At 50.4% G+C, this 26,464-nt stretch overlaps 1 protein-coding gene across 5 annotated transcripts in view; it reads left to right on the top strand.

Annotated features, from left to right (window-relative positions):
• rbfox1 (RNA binding fox-1 homolog 1) overlaps positions 1–26,464 on the top strand; it is a 2,508,969-nt gene that overhangs the window by 679,146 nt on the left and 1,803,359 nt on the right. Inside the window, exon 1 of one of the 5 annotated variants that reach the window (XM_072481255.1) lies at positions 12,675–12,809. The exons of 2 other annotated variants lie outside the window; for them this stretch is intronic. The gene's annotated coding sequence lies outside the window, so the exon portion shown is untranslated. Of the gene's footprint in view, positions 1–12,674; positions 12,810–13,133; positions 13,151–26,464 lie in introns of those variants that run through there. 2 more of the 5 variants (XM_072481262.1, XM_072481265.1) reach the window with 2 other exon arrangements.

Genomic DNA, 26,464 nt, shown 5'->3' on the forward strand with positions numbered 1-26,464 from the left:
TCAGAGGTGCTGGTGGGAGTCACTGATGTGTTGACTGATGGGGGACTCTGATAGGATGCCTAATGGGGGCCTCTGTGGGGCTCTCTTATCCGGGAAGTCTGATGGGGGTCTCTGATGAGGGTCTTTGAAAGGGGTCTTTGATGGGGGCATCTTATGGAGGTGACTGGGGGTCTTTAATGGGTGGTTTGACAGGGTGACGGGGAAAGTAGGTGGGAGGCTCGGGTCCCCCTCATGCGTGCTTGGTGTAGGGCGGGTGACCATTATTCCTGTGGTTGGGGGAGGGGGAGGTTCACCTGTTTGTCGCAGGGGGTCCAGCCAGAATGTTTCCCATTTCTGTATGATCTTGTGTTGGAGTGTTACTTGCAATGTATATTTGATCATTGGCTTGATCCGTCCTGGGCCACATAACTCGGTTATAGACGGCCTCAGTTATTGTATTAGTACCACTTGTTCTTTGTTGGACTTGTTCCTGTGTCCAATTAAAAGTTAGTGATATTACCATTGACACTAATATCTGCATTCTATAATGTATATATCTGGGGTCTTTGATCTCAGCCAGGAACCATTTTTGTTCCTCTCCATATTGAGGTTCCTCAATTTCATGAATTGCCTTGTATGCAAAGATTCTCTCATTCTCCTCTGTGTATCTAGAGGTTTTAGTTCTGCACACCTTTCCAGAATGTCCAAATAGTTTGCAATAGAAGCATTCTGCAGAGCTTGCAGGATACTGCATGTACCTTTGGGGCTTTTTGGTCGTAAAGCGCTGGCAATGTTTAATGGTGTCTTGAACATTTGTAGCACAAGGTGTCCCCTTCCCTGGAGTATCTTTGACATTGTTTGGTTTAATAGGTTGTACCATCCTTGGGGGTTTCCTGAGTCACAGTTTTTCTTCCCTGACAGTGGCTCAATCTTGTTTGCAGACCTGTTTTTGTCTCACTAACTGTATCATTTTCTCCAATATTGAGTCTTCTTTGGATTGCAGTAGGTCAGATAGGGTGTCATCAGAAACGGCAATTAAATAATAATATTTATTCGTGTCACAAGTAGGCTTACATTAACACTGCAATGAATTTATCGTGAAAAAGCCCCTAGTCGCCACATTCCGGCACCTGTTCGGGTAAACTGATGGAGAATTCAGAATGTCCGATTCACCTAATAAACACGACTTTCGGGACTTGTGGGAGGAAACCGGAGCACCCGGAGGAAACCCACGAAGAGAACTTGCAGGCTCCTCGCAGACAGTGACCCAAGCCGGGAATCGAACCCGGGTCCCTGGCACTCGTGGCAACAGTGCTAACCACTGTGCTACCATGCCGCCCCAATGTGGCCTCGTATTGCTCAGTTTTTATATCACCATATTCGCAACCTTCAGCCAGTCGATATAGGTAACTGAGGAAGGGATCTACTGGTTCACAGACCATAATTTGTGGTTCATCCCAGAGTAAGCTGAGCAACTGAATTTCTCTCTGTCTCCACATCTTCGATGGAGCTCTCTGGGGGCGTTTCAATTGCCTTATTGAAGTCTTCAGTTTTGGCAACTTTTTTCCAGGACAGATTTGCTAACTTCTTTCACGTTGATTTTGGCAGATTTTACAGTGTTTACAGCTGCCACCATGCTGTGTATTGGTTGTGATTGGCTGAGGAATGATTGTGCAGCATAGATATGTCAGCACTGTAACTGGTTTAATGGATGAACATAACCATATGCCGATATAGAAGACAAAATGTAACTCAGTCTAAGCCACATGAGCAATCTCTCCTTTTTTCCCCAAAAATATTTTTATATACATGAAACACAACCAAAAAGAAAACAGACAGTAAATCTCATAACAAATAAATAAACGCCTCACCACCCCACCCTCCCTCCCGCTCTCCTCCACCCAACCTGCCTCCCCTGTTCCCTGTTTTTACCCCTATAACCCCCCTCCCTCGCCACTACTGCTGATGGCAACTCCCCACCCCCCCCACCCCCACTGACACCCTCAAGAAACTTGATTCTTTTCCAGCCTAAGGAATTCTGCGAGGTCGCTCACCCATACACCCGGCTTCGGTGACCCCGAGTCCCTCCACTCCAACAAAATCTGTCTTTGGGCTACCAGGGAGGCAAAGGCCAGAACGTCGGCCTCTCTCACCCCCTGGACCCCTGGGCCTTCCGACACATTGAAGATCACCACCTCTGGACTCGGAGTCACCTTCATCTTCAGAACTGTGGACAAAACGTCACAAACCTCTGCCAGAATCCCCTCATCTTCGGACATGCCCAAAACATGTGTACATGGCTCGCGGGCTTCTCCGTGCACCACCCACACCTATCCTCCACCCCCTCGAAGAACCTGCTCATTTTGGTCACTGTCGTATGCGCCCTATGAATTGAATAGGGCTAAGCCTAGCACATGACTCCTCAGAGTCTCCTTCCATAACCCAGCCTCCACCTCCCTCCTCAACTCTTCCTCCTACTTCCATTTGATGTCTCCTATCGGGGCTCCCTCCCAGTCCATTAATTCCTTATAAATCTTCGGCACTCTACCCTCACCTACCCCTGTTTTCGACACCATATTGTCCTGTAGCCCTGGGGGTGGCAGGTCGGGAAAGGATGACACCTGCTTCCTGACATAATCCCGTACCTTTAAGTACCGGAACCCATTCCCACTGGGCAGCCAATTCCTCATTCAATTTCTCTAGGCTCGAAAAGCTACCCCCCACAAATAGGTCCCCAAACCATTCGATCCCTGCCTGCTGCCACCCCCGGTACCCAACGTCTAAACCCTCTGCTGCAAATCTATGATTCCCACAAATCGGTGATCAAACCGAGCACCCGCCATTGCCGCCACTGTCCCCACACCCTTGGAGCTCGTGGAGTTCCTGGCTGGCGAGAACGGCAGAGGCATCATGAACAGTGCCCCTAAACAAGTGTCCCGAAACTAGTGTCCTTACAAGAGGCAGCCTCCCTCCGCTCCCACACCGACCCCGACCCCATTACTCACGTCCTAACCATGGTTATATTAGCTGCCCAGTAGTACTTCATTAAATTTGGCAAGGCCAGCCCAACCGCCCCCCCCCCCCCGTGTCGCCGTTCCAGCAGCACTTTCTTTACCCGTGGGGATTTCCCGCCCACACAAAATCTGAAATCAGGGTAACGATTTTCTTAGAAAAAGGCCTTTGGAATAAAAATCAGAAGCTTCTGAAAAACAAATGAAAACCTTGGAAGCACCGTCATTTTCATGGTCTGCACCCGCCCCACCAGCGAGAGCGGGAGCACGTCCCATCTCTTAAAATTCCCCTTCATCTGCTCTATCAACTGCGCCAGATTCAATTTGTGTAGTTGTTCCTATCCCCACGCCACCTGGATGCCCAGATACCTAAAGTTCGTCCCCACCGCTTTAAACGGCAGCTCGCCCAGCCTCCGCTCCTGTCCCCTTGCCTTGATCGGGAAGACCCCACTCTTCCCCATGTTTAACTTAAACCCAGAAAAACGGCCAAATTCCTCGAAGATGCTCACAAACCCCCCCTCCCCCGATGCCTCCCAGTGGGTCTGAAATGTAAGGCAACAAATCGTCTGTATATAGCAAAACTCTATGCTCGACCCCCCCCCCCCCCCCCCCCCCCCGCACTATCCTTTTCCAACTCCTTGGCGCTCTAAGCGACATTGCCAATGGCTCTATCGCCAAGGCAAAAAGCAATGGCGAGAGTGGGCAGCCTTGTCCCACGATGCAATCCAAAATACCCCAAACTCACCCGATTATTCCTAACATTTGTTACCGGCTCTCTATACTATATAACCACCGGACCCAATCCATAAACCCCTGCCCGGATCCGACTGTCCCAGTACTTCCCACAGATATTCCCATTCTACCCGGTCAAAGGTCTTCTCCTCATCCAAAGCGACCTCCACTTCCTGTCCCACCGGGGGCATCATTATCACATTAAATAAGTGCCTGACGTTCGCTGAAAGATGCCTCTCCGTTACAAACCCCCCCTGGTCTTCCCCTATCATCCCCGGTACACAGTCCTTGATCCGCGAGGACAAGATCTTTGCCAGCAGTTTGGCATCCACCTTCAGCAGCAATATTGGGCCGTAGGACCCACACGGGGGAACTCCAACCCGTCCAGAAATCGCTCATTCCCACTCCCCCAGCTGGGGCTCCGATTCATATAGCCTCTTATAACATTCCTCAAGCGCCCAATTCACCCCAGCAAGTCCAAGACCACCTTTCCACTCCCATTGTTCACCTTTCTAACCTCTCTCGCTGCCTTCTGCTTCCTAAGTTGATGGGCCAGCATCGTGATCACCTTCTCCCCGTACTCATACACTGCTCCCCTGACCCGCCGTAACTGCCCCACTGCCTTCCCTGTGGACACCAACCCAAATTCCATTCTGGAGCTTCTGCCGCTCCCTCAACAACCCTGCCTCCGGGGCCACCGAGTACCTCCTAGCAACCTGCAGGATCTCCTCCACCAGCCTCGCCACCTCTGTCCGCTCTGTCTTATCCCTATGCGCCCATATCGATATAAACTCCCCTCTTACTACTGCCAAAGTGCCTCCCATAGCATGGCGTCCAAAACCGCCACCCCCCCCATAATCAACCGGTGCGAGTCCAGGTCCGGGATCTTCCCCTACACCCGCCTCATGAATACAACATCGTCCCAATTTGCGGCATAAATGTTCATCAGGACCACGGCATCCCCTCCAATTTCCCACTCACCATCACATACCTTCTACCCGTGTCTGCCACTATATTCCTCACCTCAAACGCTACCCACTTATTTATCAGCACCGTCACTCCCCGCATCTTCATATTTAACCCTGAGTGAAAACCCCGTTCTACCCACCCTTTCTTTCGCTTAGTCTCGTCCCCAATCTTCAAATGAGTTTCCTGTAGAAATGCTGCACCCACTTTCAAGCTCCTCAGGTGTGCGAACACGTGTGACCACTTGACTGGCACATTCAGCCCTCTCTCATTCCATGTGACCAGCCTGGCCAGGGGGGCACCCCCCCCACCCCCGTCGATCAACCATAACCCTTCTTGGGCCAGCCCCTGGCTCGCATCCCGCAACCCGTCAGGACTGCCCTCGGATGCCCACCATCACCAACTTCCTCCTTATTGCGCATCAACCGCCCCACCCCCATCAGCAATCCCCCCTCCTCTAAACAAAACAACAATCCCATCCCCCTCTAAAGCTTTAACCACCTGTTTACCCCCCCCCCCCCACTGCGCTCCCGTGAACTAGCTCGCTCAGCTAACCTGACAGCCTCCACCCAAGGCGCCAAGCATCCTACCCCCACAGATACCCCTCCCCCTAGCTCACACACTTCCACAGTGCAAACAACAACAATGAACAGAAGAAGAAAAGATGCACTCACCCACCGCAGTCCTCCGGCCTCCCGACAAAGAACCCCGTAAAAAAGCTAAATGGCCCCTGAGAGAAGACGGGTTCTCCCCTGACCATCTCTCAAAAAAAGCACAACGCAATACAACAAAAAGAGGGCCAGGGAGAACCAACATCCCCTCACACATCCTTTGATGTTCAATGTCCTCCCTCTCCTGCCAGTGCATTGTCCCTCAGAAACTCCATCGCCTCCTCCGGTGTTCCAAAATACTACTCGCGGCCGTTGTAGGTCACCCAGAGGCGGTCCGGGTACAGCATCCCGAATTTCACCCCCTTCTTAAAGAGGGCAGTCTTGACCCGGTTGAATCCAGCTCTCCTCTTTGCCAGTTCCGCGCCCAGGTCCTGATAGACCCGGAGCTCGTTACCTTCCCAGGCATATCTCCTCGTCTGCCTGGTCCACTGCAAAACCTTTTCTTTATCTAAAAATCGGTGTGGCCTCACCACCTCAGCGGCTCATTTGTCTGCAGCTTCCTCATCAGCGCCCTAAGCGCCCGATCGACCTCCTTCCCCATGAGCTGCTCCAACATTTTGGCACATAAGAGTCTACGTCCGCTCCCTTGATGCTCTCCAGCATCCCCGCTATTCTCAAATTCCACCTCCGGGAGCGGTACTCCAAATCCTCCACCTTCTCATTGAGCCACTTTGGATCTCCCTCGACATCCCAATTTCGGCCACCAATGGGTTAACCTGCTCCTTGTGCTCCTCCACCGCCTCCTCCAACTGGATCGCCTGGCTCTGGGTCTCCATCCTCAGCTCCACATGGTCGATCCCCGCTCTCAGCGGGTCTACCACCTTCCCCAGGTCCTCCAGACATCACTCCTCTGCTGACTGACCTTTTCATTCAGAAAGTCCACCAACTGCTCCATCGACCATTGGGGATGGTAGGGCCGACCCCTTGCTCTCCGCTATCTTCCTTTGTGTCGCACAACGAGTTTCTTGCTCTTGCAATTCCTTCCTTTGAGACCCACTTCTGGTCCGCGGATCCATCCACTGACCTCACCAGTGGAGTATAACTTTCCTCCACCACCTCTACACCTCTTTTCTCCAAAACATCCACCCGGCAAGCGGGGGAAAGAACCGACAAAAAATGCCTTGAGCGGGAGCTGCCATATGTGCGACCACTCACTCCATGGCTGCCATCGGAAGTCATGAGCAATCTCTCTTCTTGACTGTTGGTCAATATGTATCTTGCATCATCATGTGGGTGGTACTGTTAGTTCCACACGTTAACCCTTTCAACCCTGAACACTCTAATACTAGATTCAGCAGAGTTAGACAGCTTGTTGCAGATGAATGACCTGCAGTGTACAGACAAAAAGCAGGTTGCTCCTTCGAAGTACCAGAACAGGCTTGATGGCCCAAGTGGCCTTCTCCTGTGTAGTAATTCAATATGATTTTTAAATATATTGCCCACACATCTAGGGAATAGATTAGATGCCAGCAACCTGGCGCAGCCTCACAGGCTTCAATATATACAGACTGAGTTGGCATTTGATTTGAATCGTGGCAGCATCTCTTTTATTATAGCAAAATTGACGAGAACAATGTTGTCAATTTCAAATCTGTACAGTAAATTACAGGCTACACCGGATGTCAGAGGTCGTTTGAGGCTCATTAGAGGTTAAATTCCCCATTTATCAGGCATCACCCCCCCCCCCCCTTTAATACTGGAGAAGGACAAGTACAAGGTGTCCTGTATTTATACATGAAGCAGATGTTAGGCCATTTCAGCTGCGTGAAGGAATTATCACCTTCTTCACAGCCCTACTGCAATGTTGCTTTCCTCTTAGGGCCAGAGAACATAACCTTAATCATTGGCAACAGATATAAACAGATCCACACTGAGTACAATCACCATGCTAATCGGCACCATACCCAAGCATAAGATCCCTGGCATTTTAGCTCTGGCTCTGACTCTGATCCCCCTGACTACTGATTGTAATCACTCTGGCCCCCGATCACAATCCTCCCCTGAAACCCCCATTTGAAAGGGGGTTTGAAAGATGCTGCCTAAGGAGCCTTGGTGAGTTGGTGCAGCATGATCTTCTGGATGGTACACAGTGCTGCTACTGTTCGGCGATGGTGGAGGGAGCCAATGTTTGTGGATGGGGTGCCAATCTAATGGGCTGCTTTGTCATGGATGGTGTGAAGCATCTTCAGTGTTATTGGAGCTGTACCCATCAAGGCAAGGGGAAAATATTCCTTACAAATTTTGGACAGGCTTTGAGGGGTCAGGAGGTGTGTTACTCACCACGGGATTCCTCGCCTCTGACCTGCTCTTGTAACCACAGTATTTATATGGCTTGTCCGGGTCAGCTTCTGATCAATGGTAACCCCTGTGGTAAACCACTGTTGCACCTGTATTAGGTGATGTAAGGTAGGACCTGTACTACAGGTTCGCCGGTAGTCCCTGCCTGCTGGCTCCGCCCAGTAGGTGGAGTATAAATATGCGTGTCCTCCATTCAGCAGCCATTTCGCCAGCTGCTGTGGGAGGCCACACATCTTAGAGCAATAAAGCCTTAGTTGTATCCGACTCGTCTTTGTTCAATTGATCGTGCCTCAATTTATTGCTCTAAGGTTTTCGAAAAGGTGGACCTCCGTATCAAGCCAGATCGCCTGCAGCTGGATCCGCAATCAAGCGATGCCAAAAAGGACTTTAATCACTGGCTAGCTTGCTTCGAGGCATAAATCAACTCAGCGACCACCCCTGTTCCGGAGGCTCAGAAGATACAGATCCTGTACTCAAGGTTGAGCTCCAACGTGTTTCCGCTGATCCAGGATGCCCCGAACTACGCTGACGCATGGTGCTTCTCAAAGAAAACTACGCCAGAAAATGAACACGCTCTTCGCCAGGCAAGTACTCGCCACTCGCTCTCAACTCCCTGGTGAGTCCGTAGAAGATTTCTGGCGGGCCCTAATCCCATGCGTCCGGGACTGTGACTGTCAGGCCGTTACGGCCACTGAACATTCCAACCTTCTTATGCGGGACCCGTTCGTAACGGGGATTGGGTCGGACCTCATACGCCAAAGACTGTTAGAAGGGGCCACGCTCAACCGAGCTGAAACAAAGAAGCTAGCGCTCTCCATGACGGTTGCCTCACGTAACATTCAGGCCTACCCCACCAGCTGTGCAGCCCACCCCTCCTACCCCTTGTGGACCCCACAGACGGCCGCCCCAGTGGCGGCCTTACCCAGCCAGTATACCTGCGCCACATGCCAGCCCACGCACCCCGGGGGTCCCCGATGTAACTTCGCCCGGCCCGCGGTGCCCTTTGCAAGGCTTGCGGCAAAAAGGGTCTCTTCGCCCTCTTCGTAGTGTGCCAGGCCTGTGCAGTCCCCGCTATCGCCCCCACCCCCGTAGCCTACACACAATGGGCGCCGCCATCTTCATCTCCCCGGACCACACGTGGCCAGTGGGTGCCGCCATCTTCACCTCCCGGGGCCACGCGCGGCCAATGGGCGCCGCCATCTTCCCCCCCTCAGTCCACGTGATGCCCATGGGCGGCTCCATCTTGCCCAACCCCCGTAACGTGCGGCCCATGGGTGCCACCATTTTGTCCCCTGCAGGATCTTCAGGCGCTGCCATCTTGTCTCCCCCCCGGGACACGGACACTGACAGCATTCCAGGACCTGGGCTCCCCATCATCCGACGTCAGTTACGACCGACCACGACTCGCCTCAGTGACGATCGACCAGTCTCGTCCACACAACCTGGCCACTGCATCGACCAGTGTGAAAATCAACGGCCACGTGATCTCCTGCCTGCTGGACTCCGGGAGCACCGAAAGCTTCATACACCCGGATACAGTAAGGCGCTGCTCCCTCCCGGTACACCCCACCAACCAAAGAATTTCCCTGGCCTCCGGATACCATTCCGTCGTGATCCGGGGGTTCTGCACAGTCACACTCACGATCCAGGGCGTAGAATTCAGTGGCTTCCGCCTCTACGTCCTCCCTAACCTCTGCGCTGCCCTACTACTCGGCCTGGACTTCCAGTGTAACCTCCAGGGCCTAACCATCAAATTCGGCGGTCCCCTACCACCCCTCACTGTGTGCAACCTCGCGACCCCAAAGGTCGATCCGCCTTCCCTCTTCGCCAATCTAACCCCGGATTGCAAACCCAATGCCACAAGGAGCAGATGGTACAGCACCCAGGAGAGGACCTTCATCAGGTCCGAGGTCCAGCGGTTGCTTCGGGAGGACATTATCGAGGCCAGCAACAGCCCATGGAGAGCCCAAGTGGTAGTGGTGAAAACGGGGGAGAAACACAGAATGATCGTGGACTACAGCCAGACCATCAATCGGAACACGCAGCTCGATGCGTACCCCTCCCCCTACACATATCTGATATGGTCAATCAAATTGCACAGTACTGGGTGTTCTTAACGGTAGACCTCAAATCCGCCTACCACCAGCTCCCCATTCGTAAATCGGACCGTCCATACACCGCTTTCGAGGTGGACAGTCGTCTCTATCACTTCCTCAGGGTTCCCTTCGGCGTCACTAACGGGGTCTCGGTCTTCCAAAGGGAGATGGACCGAATGGTAGACCGGTACGGTTTGCGGGCCACCTTCCCGTACCTAGACAACGTCACCACCTGCAGCCATGACCAGCAGGACCACGATGCCAACCTTGCCAAATTTCTCCACACTGCCACTCTCCTCAACCTCACCTACAACAAGGAAAAGTGCGTGTTTAGCATGACCCGCTTTGCCATCCTCGGCTACGTGGTCCAGAACGGAGTTCTGGGGCCCGATCCTGACCGCATGCACCCCCTCATGGAGCTTCCCCTCCCCCACTGCCCCAAGGCCCTCAAACGCTGCCTGGGGTTCTTCTCGTACTACGCCCAGTGGGTCCCAAACTATACGGACAAGGCCCACCCACTCACACAGTCCACCCATTTTCCCCTGACGGCCGAGGCTCAACAGGCCTTCGCCCGTATCAGAGCTGATATCGCCACGGCCGGGATGCATGCAGTAGACGAGACAGTGCCCTTTCAAGTAGAGAGAGACGCATCAGACACCGTCCTAGCCGCCACCCTCAACCAGGTAGGCAGACCTGTGGCATTCTTTTCCCGCATCCTTCATGCCTCAGAAATTCGGCACTCATCCGTCGAAAAAGAGGCCCAAGCTATCGTTGAAGCTTGCGGCATTGGAGGCATTACCTGGCCGGCAGGAGATTCACTCTCCTCACTAACCAACAGTCGGGAGCCTTCATGTTCGATAACACACAGCGGGGCAAGATCAAAAACGATAAAATATTGCGGTGGAGGATCGAGCTCTCGTATAATTACGAGATTTTGTATCGCCCCGGCAAACTCAACGAGCCCCCAGACTCCCTATCCCGAGGTACATGTGCCAGCGCACAAGTAGACTGACTCCAGACCCTGCATGACAGCCTTTGTCACCCTGGAGTCACACGGTTGTACCATTTCATAAAGGCCTGCAACCTGCCCTACTCCGTCGAGGAAGTATGGACATTCACCAGGGCCTGCCAGGTCTGTGCGGAGTGCAAGCCGCACTTCTACCAGCCGGACCGTGCGCGCCTGGTGAAGGCCTCCCGCCCCTTTGAGCGCCTCAGTTTGGATTTCAAAGGGCCCCTCCCCTCCACCGACCGAAACACGTATATTCTCAGAGTGGTCGATGAGTACTCCAGGTTCCCCTTTGCCATCCCATGCCCCGACATGACGTTTGTCACCGTCATCAAAGCTCTAAACACTAACTTTGCTCTTTTCGGTTTCCCCTCCTATATCCATAGTGACAGGAAATCCTGATTCATGAGTGATGAGCTGCGTCAGTTCCTGCTCAGCAGGGGTATCGCCTCCAGCAGGACGACCAGCTATAACTCCCGGGGAAACGGACAGGTGGAGAGGGAGAACGCGATGGTATGGAGGGCAGTCCAACTGGCCCTACGGTCCAGGAATCTCCCAGCCTCTCGCTGGCAGGAGGTCCTCCCTGATGCACTCCACTCCATTCGGTCACTGCTGTGCACCGATACTAACAACACACACCATGAACGTCTTTTTGCCTTCCCCAGGAAGTCCACATCCGGGGTGTCGCTCCCGACGTGGCTCGCAGCTTCAGGACCAGTCCTGCTCCGTAGGCATGTCCGCCTCCACAAGGCGGACCCGTTGATGGAAAGGGTTCAATTGCTCCATGCCAACCCCCAGTATGCCTACGTGGCTTACCCCGACGGCCGCCAAGATACTGTCTCCCTCAGGGACCTGGCACCAGCAGGTTCCACACACACACACCTCTCGGGCCCGGCGCCACCCTCCCTACCCCCGGCACTCCCAGCATTAACCCCACCAGGACCATCCGTCCTTCCCCTGCCCACGCCCGAGGATGAAGAGGATTTCAGCACGCACCCGGAGTCACCGAACATCAGGCCAGCATCGACATCGCCGCCACCGCTATGTCGCTCCCAGCGGAACATCAAGGCACCGGACCGGTTAAATCTCTAACTGGCATCGGACTTCAAAAGACATTTTTTTTTCTGATCAAATACTGTAAATATAAATTCATTGCTGTAGATAGTTCTCCACCACCCCCAACAGACTCAATTTTAACAGGGGGTGAATGTGGTAAACCACTGTTGCACCTGTATTAGGTGATGTAAGGTAGGACCTGTACTACAGGTTCGCCGGTAGTCCCTGCCTGCTGGCTCCACCCAGTAGGCGGAGTATAAATATTCATGTCCTCCATTCAGCAGCCATTTTGCCAGCTGCTGTGGGAGTCCACACATCTTCGAGCAATAAAGCGTCAGTTGTATCCAAGTCTAGTCTTTGTTCAATTGATTGTGCCTCAACCCCCAGGATATTGATGGAGATATTGAGACTGCAAAATACCATGCCACCCTGTCACAGTCGTGTGCAAAACAAACATGAATTAGAGGCTAAAGTGTGTAAACACCTTTTGGTATGTGTTACATGAGCAAGAAGGCTAGAAAACTCTGGAGAAATAGTCTCATTTTTGTTAACAGCCTTGTAACTTAATAGTTTCCTTCTAATGACTCAGCCATAAATTGCATCTTCCAGTTTATTATTATTGCTCAGAAACATCTTGATTATATCAATTAGAATATACTTAAACTGCCTCATCTGTCCTTTTGTGATTTACCTGCAAATCATAATTTTCACAACACTTTAGCAGGAAGGACTGGAATGAATTAATAATGTGCTCCATATGTTCCCCCTCAGTGGCATTTTTTCCTTTGTGTATACGTGCAAATGTAATCATGAGGCACTCCAGAGCTGCTTCAGTGTGTTGGAATTAAAATTTCAACTCAACAATAAAGCGGATAGACACAACTGTGAGTGAAGAGTGTTCAATTAGCCTGACAGAGGGAAGTATTGGTTACATTCTGCAACCCGTTGGATGTAGCTGGGAAGGAGGAGGATTTCTGTTACACGGAGAATTGCAGTGAGTAAACCCTTAAACATGTTTATTTCCAAGCTGTTCCTACTGAGGATTGACATTGCTGTGTTTTGTTTCCTTTGGTAACTCAACCATTGAAGGATTAGGCCTTTGAATACTCTAATTAGATTAGTGCAGTGTGTTCAAAAATACGATGGGAGCAGATTTTCTATTTCTCCCGATTGCATTCTAAGCATAGACGGGCTGTTTTTCCTATATTCTCTTTGACAATCAGCATCATGACTGATCCAGTTCAAAAACACAGTGATGGGAAATTAATTATGCATCACAAAGACAAAATCCTTCAGTGCTCAAAAGGTGAGCGAAAGAATTGAAAGCATGACCAGGTAGGTGTAGCTTCATGCTGCGCTGAGTTTCTTGTGTTTAGATATTGTGCTGCATGGCTCCATTGTTAGAATTGCTTGACCGATAATAGAAGTTTGCTGTTTAATCAGACCAGGGGGGCACAGAATGTATCAGATATGCTTTGACTAGCTATTTTTTAAGTGCTGAGATTGGAATTCACTCTCCAAATACAGGCGCTGGTGTTCCATTGCAAGTCTTTTAAAAAGCTCCGTCTGCAGGAGCAAAATGATTACAGTGTTATTTTTAAAACTATGTCTTGAATTTCTTCTGTTCTTTACACATGGACTCACGTAGCCTGTGCACAAACCAATTTTGCAGCTTCAACTATCATGGAATTTTCAGTGAGTTGCAACCCTTAGTATTGACACGCAAAGCATGTTGTCTATTGATTCCTCCCCAAAAATATATTTCCAGCCATAATACTGGCTCTATCCCCAACTTTCCAATATGAGCCTTTGAAATAAGAGACTTATAATGAGCAGCAATACCACATCAGAATCAGGAGGTGACAGTAGCAATCACAACCCTGAGCAGCACTATATTGAATGAAATGATGATGGCAGCCGACAGATCCTGCAAAACCTCAGTAAAGACTGGAAACCGCTACACATCACTCCTGGACTATTAACTAAAACCTCAATAGAAAGTCTGCTTCTCTCAGACTGGCCAGGGCCAAATGGCCCACTTCTGTTCCTGCCTCTTATGTTCTAAGAGGGAGCCCCGACTACTCCCTCACTGCATCCTGCTGTGTGACCTGCTGCAAATTTCAATGCAGCCACCAGTTGCTGCATTGGTTCTCACAGCTCGAAGATCATTGCATGTGCAATATTGGTGCTCAGCAATCCATGTATCACGGTTGATGGATTCCAGATTTCTCACACTTCTCTGATACTCCACCAGCAGATGCCTGCAGCCATCATTTCAGATTCCACTGACCACTTTGTAGCTGCGTTATAGCCAATTGCTCTGGACGAGCAGTTGGTCGGTTAGGAGGATTGGCAATGCTGAAGCACCCAAAGATGTGCCGGTTAGATTACAGGATTGCAGGGATAGAGTGGGGAAGTGGGCCGTTGTAGGGATCACTTTCGGAGGGTTGGTGCAGACTCGATGGGCCAAATGGCCTTCTTCTGTACTGTAGGGATTCTATGATTCTGTGAGTGGGTCGGCACCTTCCACCTTCCACAGCCCCCGATTCCCCAAACTGACATATTTCTATGGCAAGCTTAGCTGGCCCTGCAAAGACACAAATAGTGACAGAATAGCCTTGTAGTCACTTAAATATGAAGGAAAAACTGGAGTTGTCACTGAAATGTTTTGCTGCAGATATCTGAGTGTAGTGATAATAGCGGATGAGGAGTAAAGATAGAGAATTGAGAGTATCTTACTTTCACTACTTTGATCAGATCATTGAATTTCCTTTTTTAAAAAGTATTTTTATTAAGGTTTTGCAGAATTTTTCACAATAAAACAGTAGTAACAATAATAACAGAACAAACTAGAGTGAACATTAACATAGTGCAAAAAGAGAAAAAACAATAACAATTAAATAGACATTACCCCATGCGACTCAGTCTTCCCACACCATCCCGATGAAGCACTCCCCCCCCACCCCACTGCGGATTGCTGCTGCTGACATTTTAATTGTGTCCACGAAAGTCGACGAACGGCTGCCACCTCCGAGAGAACCCTAGCGTAGACCCTCTTAAGGCAAACTATATTTCCTTGAGGCTGAGAAACCCAGCCATGTCGTTAACCCAAGTCTCTACACTCAGGGGCTTCGAGTCCCTGGGGCCACATTAATAAAATCCGTCTCCGGGCTACTAGGGAGGCAAAGGCCAAGACATTGGCCTCTTTCGCCCCCTGAACTCACGGGTCTTCTGACACTCCAAAGATCGCTATCTCTGGACTCGGCACCACCCGTGTGATAAGCACCTTGGACATTCCCCTCGCGAATCCTTGCCAGAACTCTCTAAGCTCCGGGCATGCCAAAAACATGTGGACATGGTTTGCAAGGCTGCCCTTGCACCTCATACAACTGTCTTCTAACCCAAAAAACTTGCTCAATCTCGCTGCCGCCATGTGTGCCCGGTGGACCACCTTAAATTGAATTGCACTGAGCCTGGCACATGATGAGGAGGAATTAACCCTGCCCAGGACCTCTGCCCACAGACCCGCTTCCAACTCCTCACCTAGCTCCTCCTCCCACTTGCCCTTGGGATCCTCCACCAGGGTTTCCTCCGCCTCCTGTAGTTCCTGGTAGATATCCTACACCTTCCCCTCCCCCACCCAGGTGCCAGAGACCACCCTGCCCTGTATCCTCAGTGGCAGCAGCATCGGAAAGGCCACGACCTGTTTTTTCAGGAAGGCTCGTACTTGCAGATATTTAAAGGCGTTTCCTGGCAGCAGATTAAATTTGTCCTCTAGCGCCTTCAAACCGGGAAAGCTTCCGTCCATGAACAGATCTCCCATCCTTCTGATGCCTGCCCTCTGCCAGCTCTGGAACCCACCATCCATCCACCAACAAACCTGTGGTTGTTACATATCGGGGTCCAGACTGACGCTCCCTCCACCTTCTTGTACCTCCTCCACTGTCCCCAGATCCGCAGTGTCGCCATCACCACCGGACTTGTGGAGTAACGGGCCGGCGAGAACGGCAAAGGAGCCGTTATCAAAGCTCCCAGACTAGTACCTTTACATGACGCCTCCTCCAGCTGCTCCCACGCCGCCCCCCCCCCCCCCCCCCCCTCCCCATCGCCCACTTCCTAATTATAGCTATATTGGCCGCCCAGTCGTGATCATTGAATTTCTTGTGGCACTGCTTTGTCAATCTGGGTACGATGGATGTGGCAAGCTGTGTCTCCATAAAGTCCATCCGTGACCCCCATTTTCTGATTGCGGAAGAGGGCTAGGATGTGGAAGAGTTAAAGGGGCAGTCACATCTTCCTTCTGTTGAACTGCCAGTGGATCTTCATGTACACAGTTGAAAGCTCTCTTACAGATTTCTTCTGTAATTCAATAGCCACCTGCAAGAGAAGGAACATTTCAGACAATTGAGAATATTTACTGCAATTAAAATGACAATTTCAAAATCTGCAGAACAGATATCTTTTACTGCACAGCCTCATGGTGAAGTAATTTGCTTTCTCCAATTTCTATCCCACTCCCCAGCCCCTTGATGTTCCATTAGTTTTGTTTGAATAGTTTGTCAGCCACGCCAGACAATAAGATCAATTTATACCTATTTCATGTTCAGTCATATTCTAATAAGCTTAGCAGGAAATGTGGGTGTTATTTAGTCCAGGAATGGGCTAATCATAGATTATCATAGAATTTACAGTGCAGAAGGAGGCCATTCGGCCCATCGAGGCTGCACCGGCTCTTAGAAAGAGCACCCAGCCCAAGGTCAACACCTCCACCCTATCCCCATAACCGAACAACACCACCCAACACTAAGGCAATTTTGGACATGAAGGGCAATTTATCATGGCCAATCCACCTAAGCTGCACATCTTTGGACTGTGGGAGGAAACCGGAGCACCCGGAGGAAACCCACGCGCACACGGGGAGGATGTGCAGACTCCGCACAGACAGTGACCCAAGCCGGAATCGAACCTGGGACCCTGGCGCTGTGAAGCAATTGTGCTATCCACAATGCTACCGTGCTGCCCTTAATCCTCATGACATAATGGGGTCCTGTCATGCATGTCATTAGTGAGCCTCCCCTCTGTATCATCCCCCCCCCCCCCCCACCAGCTTAGAAATTCTCCGCCTCCCCTCGACATGACATCATGGGCGGGATTCTCCAATAATGGGGCCATGCCCGCACGCTGGTGTGAAAACCGGAGCCGGAGCCAACCACTCCGGCGTCAACGGCCCCCAAAAGTGAGGAATTCTCCCCTTTCTAGGAGGTTAGGTTTCCACCGGGACTTCGTGCATGTGTGGAATGGCCGGCGTATCTCCGCAAATGTGCGGAACGGCTGGCGCAAGCGCAGGGGTTCCCTTCTCTGCGTCGGTCCTCGGGCAATAAGGCGGAGCCCTACAGGGGCCCGACGCAGAGTAAAGTAGGCCCCCACGGAACCAGCCCACCCGCCGATTGGTAGGCCCCGATCGTGGGCCAGGCCACCATGGGGGTCTCCCCTGGGGTTGGATCCCCCGTCTCTCCCTCCAGGACGGCCCCAGCACTCTTACCTTCAACGTCCCGCTGTATGTGAGGTGAGTAATCCACGTCGGTGGGACTGGGCAAAACTTGTCGGACACTCGGCCCATCGGGGCCCAGAGAATCACAGGGGGGCCGCTGTTAACAGCCCCGACCGGCGTGGCAGCGATCCAGCCGGTGCCCGGAAAACGGCGGCGGAGAATAGGGAAGCCGGCGTCGGGGCGGGATTCGTGCTTCCCCATGGGGATTCTCCGACCCGGCGCAGGATCGGAGAATCCCGTCCCATGTCAGGTTGGCGTGGTTTACAACCGGTCCTGACAAACAGGGACCTGGTGAAAAGAACCCCCAGTGGCGCACAGGTACGTGCAGCCCCCAGTGGGAAAGGATATGTTTGGGAAGTACCCTGGTGCATCCGCTGGGGCAGTTGCACAGTGGGCTAAGCAGCTGGCTTGTAAAGCAGAACAAGGCTAGCAGCACGGGTTCAGTTCCCGTACCAGCCTCCCCAAACAGGCGTAGGAATGTGGCGACTAGGGGCTTTTCACAGTAACTTCATTTGAAGCCTACTTGTGACAATAAGCGATTTTTATTTCATTTCATGGTGGGAGCATTCACTGGGGGGGGGGCGGGTCCTCTGTCCTCTTGGGAGGGCAGGTCCCATTTCCGCAGGGAGAGGGTCCCCTGTCTGCAGGGAAGATTCTTTTCTTTTAGATCGAGGACACCTCGATCTGTCAGGCACCGAGGTTTCTGGGGGTGGGGGTGGGGGTGGGGGCTCACTCAGAGCCCACCCTGCCAGTGTCTGCCTCCAGGATTATCTGAGTATCTGTCAAAATATGGCGGGAAAAGCCGACAATTAAGCCAGAGTTTTCTACCTGAGTTGACACATATGCTACGATTTTGCACCCGCGTTCAGCGGGAGCACAGTCGGCGACTTGGGCGCAACATCTTGCGAGACTCGGAAAATGGGAATCTCACCAGCCAGATCTCTTTTTCTGATTTTCCCCTGCCTCAGCCCAGAACGGTCTGGAACTTACAGGCAATGACCATCCCTACAAGGGTGGATCAAACCATCACCCCTTGACATTCAATGGCATTACCATCACTGAATCTGCCACAATCAACATCCTAGGGGTTACCATTGATCGGAAACTGAACTGGATTTGCCATATTAATGCTGTGGCTATCAGAGTAGGTCAAAGGCTAGGAATCCTGATGGTGAGTAGCTCACCTCCTGACCGCCCCCCCCCAAAAGCTTATCCATCATCTGCAGGGCACAAGTCAGGAGTGTAATGGAATACTCTCCACTTGCCTGGATGAGTGCAGCTCCAACAACACTCAAGAAGTTTAACACCATCGAGGACAAAGCAGCCCGCTTGATTGCTCCCCCTTCTACATACATTAAATCCCTCCATCACTGAGGAACTGTGGCCACCGTGCACACCATCCACAAGATACACTGCAGTAACTCGCCAAGGTTCCTTAGCAGCACCTTCCAAACTCCCTACTGCTACCATCAAGGAAGACAAGAACCTGGAGGTTCCCCTCACCACCCCCACTTGGAAATATATCACCCACCATTCCCTCACTGTTGCTGGGCTAAAATCCTGGAACTTCTTCCCTAACAGTATTGTGGGTGCACCAACAGCGGTTCAAGAAGCAGCTCATCGCCACCTTCTTGCTAAACACAATTTTTAAACTTCAACCGTTCCCTCCGGACAACCACCACTTCAACTGTAAGTCATGGACCTCCAAATACATCGGCTGGTTGGGGCTGGTTTAGCACACTGGGCTAAATCGCTGGCTTTTAAAGCAGACCAAGGCGGGCCAGCAGCACGGTTCAATTGCCGTACCAGCCTCCCCGAACAGGCGCCGGAATGTGGCGACTAGGGGCTTTTCACAGTAACTTCATTGAAGCCTACTCGTGACAATAAGCGATTTTCATTTTCATACATCACTAACGGTTTGATGTAAATTTTACCTTTATAAGTACCTGAAAAACTTTTACTCAAGTAACTTACAGCAAGTAGTGTTGTAACAAATGGACATTGAGGAGTACAGCTTTGCTGCTGGTTATTTTTAAATTAAATCATGTTCAGATTGATAGAGTGCACACACCCACATACATGGACGCCCCCCCCCCCCCCCACACACACACGCAGGCACCCACACACACAGACATCCACATGTAGACCTCCAAACACACAGACACCAACATAGACAGACACTCATACAAACACACACGCACACAGAGCCCCGCAATACATGCACACACTCTCACAGGCACCCACACACACAGACACCCACACACAGAAACTGATTTCCGCTCTTCCCGCCATTCCCCCCCCCCCCCCCCCCCCCCCCACCACACACACACACACACATGGGAAATTGACGTCAGTGTGAAACTGATTTCTGATCCTCCTGCCATATTGTACCCCCACACAGCCATCGAACCTGCTGGTGTGGGCTTGGAAGAATTCCGCCCAATGAATCTCAAATCTATTCCGAGCTTAGAACGTACTGGGCAGGACATGTGAAAACTACAAATATCACTGCTGCATTTTTCTTCTCAAATTTAAAGACTGGCAATTTAGGCAAGTAGGTATAAATTGAATGGCAGCTCTGAGTCCACTTTGGACTGTCGTGCCAGTTTTATTGTTTGACGCTTGAAATTTTCTTCTGCAGGCTTTTTTAGAAATAGGCCTGCTGGTAAGGATGTATTGATTTCACAATTTGGGCCAATATGCTAAAAAGAAAATCAGGAAGTGCAAGATTCTTAAAGTTAATTTTTAAGAAAAATATGATACAGGTAGACCATAGATTTCATCAAAAAGAAGTAAACATTGGGCTGGATTCTCTGTTCTGGAGACTAACTGCAGCCGCCAGCAGAGATCCACGACTGGTCTCTGCTGGTGCCAGGAAAGACACCCAGGTGCCATTCATGCTTCTTTTCCATGCAGATTTATGCATGAACAACAGCTCATAGGATCCCGTCACTGGTATGGGGCGGCCTGATTATGATGCCCCCACTCCCCCACAATGCAAATCCGCAAATCCTTCACTCCCACCTCCTCTGACAAGTAGGGGCATTCCCCCCACTCCCATCTCCATCACAGGAATAAGAGCCACCCCTCCCCCTACACAGCATACAAACCACCCAATGACCTCCCCAGCATCCCCATTAGGCACCTCAAACCGACCCCAATCAGTCACCCCCATAAGTGCCCCATAATTTTGCTAAGGCTTCTTGATGCCACACTTGGTCAAATGCTGCCTTGATGTCAAGGACAGTCGCTCTCTCTGAAATTCTGCTCTTTTGTTACTGTTGTAACAAAAGGATAAATGTAAGTAGGTCTGGAGCCTGGTAATCCTGGTGCCTTCCAGTCTCAGCACCAGGAAGCAGGATACTGCTGAGTAAGTGCCACTTGTTAGAATGCATTCTGACAGTGCTATCAATTTGCTGATGCTCAAGATGACTGACAGGGCAGCATTTGGCTGGATTGGATTGGTCCTGCTTTTTGTGAACAGGACATTCTTGGAAGGTTTTCTGCGTTGTCAAGTAGCAGCACGTGTTGAAAATGTACTGGAAGAGTTTGAATAGAGGCATAACCAGTTCCGGAGCACAAGTCTTAAGTATCAGTGTCGGATGTTATCAGGGCCCATAGCCTTTGTTGTATTCAGTGCGTTCTGACTGAGATGAATTGGCTGAAGACTGATATCAGTGAAACTGGGGAACCTTGGGAGCAGTCCGAGATGGATCATCCACACGGTGCTTCTGACTGAAGAAGCTTGCGAATGCCTCAGCTTTTGCTTTTGGATGACCAGCCGACTGGATGTGTTCGGATTGCAGAGCTTTGATCTGATACTTTTGGTTGTGGGATTGCTTAAGCTTTGTCTACATCCTGCTGCTTCCGCAGTTCAGCGTGCTCGTAGTCCTGTGTTGCAGCTTCAGGTTGGCATCTCACTTTGGCATGCCTGATGCACCTACTGGCATGCCCTCCCACACTCCTCAGCCTCATTCTCATTGTATGAATGCCCCGAGCTAAACAAACTTACTTATTAATTTACTTATTACATCTTCTTTCCAGTGCAATCCAACTTGCCTTCTGAAAGTGGATTTATTAATAATTTAGTTGGACAAGGGCAACTAAGCATGGACTATAAATACTGGCCTTGCCAGGGAATGAATGGTTATTCCCTGGAACCTATGAGCAATCTAATGATTAATGTTTAAACATTTTTAAATTGAAATAATAATCCAGTGACCCAAAGGCTCCAAGGAGCGAAAAGAAAAAAGAACACCTATTCTTCAACTTCTAAATGGGAAATGATTTTGTTTTTATTTATCCTTTCATGGTATGTTGGCATTGCTGGCAAGGCCAGCATTTGTTGCCCACCTCTGTTTGTCCTTGAACTGAATGGCTTGGAAGCCCATTTCAGAGGGCAGTCACATATAGACCAGACCAGGTAAGGATGGCAGATTTCCCTTCCTGAAGGACTTAAGTGAACCAAATAGGTTGTTACAAAAATCAGTGCAGGTTTTGGTGAATAGTTTCCAATAAAAGCCTCTTCAGTATTTTGCTGCATGAGTAATAATGCTAAAATGTAAACGTGGTTGATTCACTTAAGAAACTGTTTGACCTCCCTCAAAGGGAGGCACAGTGGTTAGCACTGCTGCCCCACAGTGCCAGGGACCCGTGTTTAATTCCGGCCTTGGGTGCCTGTGTATAGTTTGCACTTTCTCCCTGTGTCTGCGTGGGTTTCTAGCGGGTGCTCCGGTTTCCTCCCACAGCCCAAAGATGTGCAGGTCAGATGGATTAGCTATGGTAAAATTGACAAAATTGCTCCTTAGTATCCAGGGATGTGAAGGTTAGGTGGGGTTATGGGGAAAGGCTGGGGAGTGGGCCTGGGTGAGGTGCTCTTTCAGAGGGTCAGATAGTTAGTCTCACTTTAATGTGCAGATTCGCGAGGTTATCGAGGTGTTGAGATCTATTTCCTTCATCTCGGAAACCTCGGGCGGGCGCCATTCAGTACTGGTCTCCACAAGCAGGGCCAGACAGAACGGCACTCGTGGGGGTCTCAGAGGGGATTGGAGGCCCCCAGCTGCATATCTTTTGGGCAGAGTGGTACCCTGCCACTGCTGGCACCATCCATGCACCTTGGCACTGCCAGCTTGCACCTTGGAAACTTCAGCTGGGCACCCTGGCAGTGCCACCTACCAGCCTGGCATGACCAAGATGCCCAGGTGACACTGCCAGCTGGCAGTTTGGTACTGTCAAGGTGCCAAGCTGGCATTCTGTTCGTGGTGTTGATCGGTCGGGGGTGCCCTCTGCGGGTGTGGGGGGATGCGTGGGGACCTGGGGACCCTCCCATTATGCATTGGGGCTATGGGGTGTGAAGGGTCACAATGGGAGGCTCCAGAGATCGGGATGCCATTTAAAAATAGCGTCCCGATCTCTTGCTGCACTGAAGAGTTCCAGTGAGTGCACAGAAAGGAGTTATGTGCATTCCCCACTGAGTCCCCGTATCTAACCTGGGCACAATTTTGTAGCATTGTGTTTCTCGGTGCTGTGAGTGCTGGGAAACACGTGGCTAAACGTGCCTGCTGTGGGACTATGTTCCCATTTAGTTAATTCCCACCAATGGTCTTTGTGGAGTTGGGAGCATGTCAACATGCTGTAACTGGTGTGGCCTGAAGCAAACATTCTGAACTACTTCATAAATTAATAACCTTTGGAATGCCACAAGTCCCAGTGTCTGGAGTAGCATTGCTTAAGTGTCCTTATATTAATCCCTCAAGCTAATCGATTTAACTTCTTTATTTACTATAATACATAAGGCATGATTTTAACACACCGTTGCACCTGGCACACCTCCCGCTATTCCTGAATGATAGCGGGAGAGCCCCAAAATGGGGTTCATTCCGGACACTAAATGCAGCCTGATGCTCCCAGCCCATGGTGCCTGGAATGATCTGGTTCAGGCCCTTGCGAAGTCGGAGTCTCACGACCTCCAACATTCGTCGTCCCCTCTGGCTTATGGAAACCAGATGTGATGGTTCGGAGGCCATTGGAGCCCCTGGGTGGTCAGGGACAGGTCTGTGCACCCTGGCAGGGGGCCGGGTCACCCTCATGCCTGTGCAGTGTGGGATTGGTGATGCAGATATTTAGTGATTGGTGTGGGGGGGGTGGGGGGGGTTGCTTCCCCCAGGTCAAGGGTTGGGGTGTTGCCTATGTCTGAGGGGAGGGGGGGGGGGAGGATGGGAGGGTTGCGATGTCTGTGGGTGGGCGGTATCGGAGACCTTCAACTTAACTTTGAGTTTGGGGCACTTTTAAAAAATGCCGCCCTGATCTTGAGTCGAGCTTGCCGGCGTCTTTAATGTGATAAACAAATACTATGTGTGAGAGAATTCAGAGAGAATCTCCCAATGCAACAAAGGAAATGACTAAGGGGTGGAGAATCATGAGTCTGGGAAAAAACGGGATTGGTGCCAGGTGCCAATCCTGTTCCGAAGCTCCAGTCCCCCATCGGTGGTGGCAGCGAGCTGCATGTGGCGCACTGCTGGGAGGATGCAAATGGGTCATTTGAGCTCATTTGCATCCAATTAACAGGTTGCAAACCCAGGTTTCTATGGCTCCGTGATGCTCTGGCCGTTTTGGCTTGTATTCACCTGGGCATAGATTTAAGTATTTTCACTGCCGCAAGTATTTTTAAAAGTGTAGCCCCGATGCAGTGTACCTCACAGTGATTCAAGGGGGTAAGTATGTAATGTAGGTCCCAAACTCCATTCTAGGGCCCCCTCCCCCAAAAATGCAAATCCTGCCCACCCCACCTCGCCCTAGACCCCCATGAAATCCCCCACATCATATCATAAACGTCCCCCTCGCCCCCCATCAGTCAGCCCTGTCTGAAACCTAAAGAGTAGCCCAGGCAGAAACAGTGAAAAATTACTGCTTTTTCACTTACCAGTCCCTTACACCTCCTGCTTCAGGGAGACGTATAGAAGGCAGCAGCTGTTACTTCATAGAAAACCAAAACGCATCCTCTGATCTGCGAGGCTTCCATTCACTTTCAAAGTGAAATAGCTTTTAGTAGGCTGTAATTGACAGGGTAATAGTGTCCAGACAACCATGTCTGGATTATTTATTTTTATCTCCCTTCATGCTTGAAAGCATCTCAAGTACACTGCTGTGAACCTAATCACAATGTTTAGAAACATCGAGGAGGTAAGTGCTTTCACTTCCTCTTTTTCTCAGCAGAAAGCACTTAACTGCTTTTAATGTTGTGATGACCTGTTAATCATAGCGAGATATTTATAAACACTGTGGTTAGGTTCACAGAAAGATACTTGAGATACATTCAAACGTTAAGGGACTGGTGTCGGACCTCAATATCAGGCCGCCTGTTTAAAATGGCAGGCCAATAGCAGGATTCAGAATGGAATCCCAGGAGCTCCTCACCATGCTTAAATTAGCATTGTGAGGGAGGGTGAATCACTCTTGGGTGCTGCTCCTAGCGCCACAGAAGACAAGGAAGGATTCTACTCCGGCGGGAGAACAGTGCGCGGGGTTCTCCGTCCCGCCGCACCAGATTTCTGATGCGGCACGCCGTCGGGATTCTCCATTTTGCCGACTGGTCAATGGGGTTTCCCATTGTGGGGCAGCCCCACACCATCAGGAAACCCCCGGGCTGCCAGCAAAATGGAGAATCCCGACGGCGGAGATTTCAGCCCACAGTCTCGCAAACAGAGAATCCTACTCTAAGTGTGGGTGGATTGGAGTGGGAACCATGCCAGTAGAGACGGCAGAATTCTCACCGGTTTTCCCACTCAAAATGACATTTAATAATTTTGGGGGGGGGGGAGTTTCCCCCATAATCTTTCCACTACACCCTAATATTGCTTTGGCAATGTTGATCCCTTTATGTTGTTTTGCTTCCTGTTTCTAATCCATCCTTCAACAGAATTTGGCCTAGGGCTGTCACCCATTTTGTGATGTTTCACCACATGTCTTCCCACCTCCAACAACCCCACTCCCTTGTTCCTACCTTGGGTCACACGACCATGACCATTTTCTGCCTCCCGACTGCAACTGAAAATCAGAAATTCTCCTTTGTACCCGATTGAATGATTCTTGACTTTCCTACATTACAGAAGTACTTCACTGACTGTAAAGTGCTTTCGAGAACTCCAGTGGTTGGGAACACAGCTGCGGAAATGTCAATCTCTGACTGTCATAAAGTTTGTTTACTCATCTCAAGTATTTTTAAGACTAATAAACTAAAGCTGTTTTCTCATATATTTACACTCTTCCCCTGAAGAATAGTCTGAAGTAGTGGCTAGATTTGCAGTCTTATCAACAATCCAGCGGTCTGATGGATGTGGATGTGTCTTTCGTGATCATAAGCATCCTTATACCAACCGGTAGGGTAACTGGTCCTACACAACAGGAAGGTCTATGGGCTCTGACAAACCAAATTGCTGAATCCAGTGCTCGGACTGTCTGAACTGGGTTTTGAATCTCTCTCAATGTTTAGAAGGCAACCACGAAGCTTAATTACTCAAGCAAAAAAGTAACAAGAAAGCCAGCAATTGTTTTTTTTCCAATGATGTTATAATTTGGTTCCAGGCTTTCCAGCAGTAACATCTTGAAGAATAATCCTTAATTCATTTCATTTCATTTCAATTCCAGGAGCCTGCAGGAAAATCCGCGAGAATTGCCAAACCTGTTAACTGGACATTATATAATGAATTCTGCCAACGTGACAGTAATACTGTTGCTCAATCAAACCTTTCAGAACTAGTTGTGGAGATGGGTGCTGGTGAAATGCCCCAAAGTGAATAATGCAGCCGCTTATACTGCCAGTCAGAGTATGACTGATCACTAACTGGTGCTATGGAAATGCTGGAACACTTCGAACGTGTTCTAATGTGACCCACACCCTTACTGCCAGGGAGCTTGGGCAGGAGCTTTGGAAGCATGCATAGTGGATGGATTGTGATGGCAGACAGCATCTAATGCTGCATTAGCACACAATCTGTCATTTTAGACAGCACAGGTCCAGGGTCAAGTTCACGCTCTCTCTTAAACTCGCCAAGCTGAGCATGTGTTTAGTGGTACTAGCAATTTCCTCGCCCCCTCTA

Source organism: Scyliorhinus torazame, chromosome 17, assembly GCF_047496885.1.
Source record: "Scyliorhinus torazame isolate Kashiwa2021f chromosome 17, sScyTor2.1, whole genome shotgun sequence".
In the NCBI taxonomy this organism is placed as follows: Eukaryota; Metazoa; Chordata; class Chondrichthyes; order Carcharhiniformes; family Scyliorhinidae; genus Scyliorhinus; species Scyliorhinus torazame.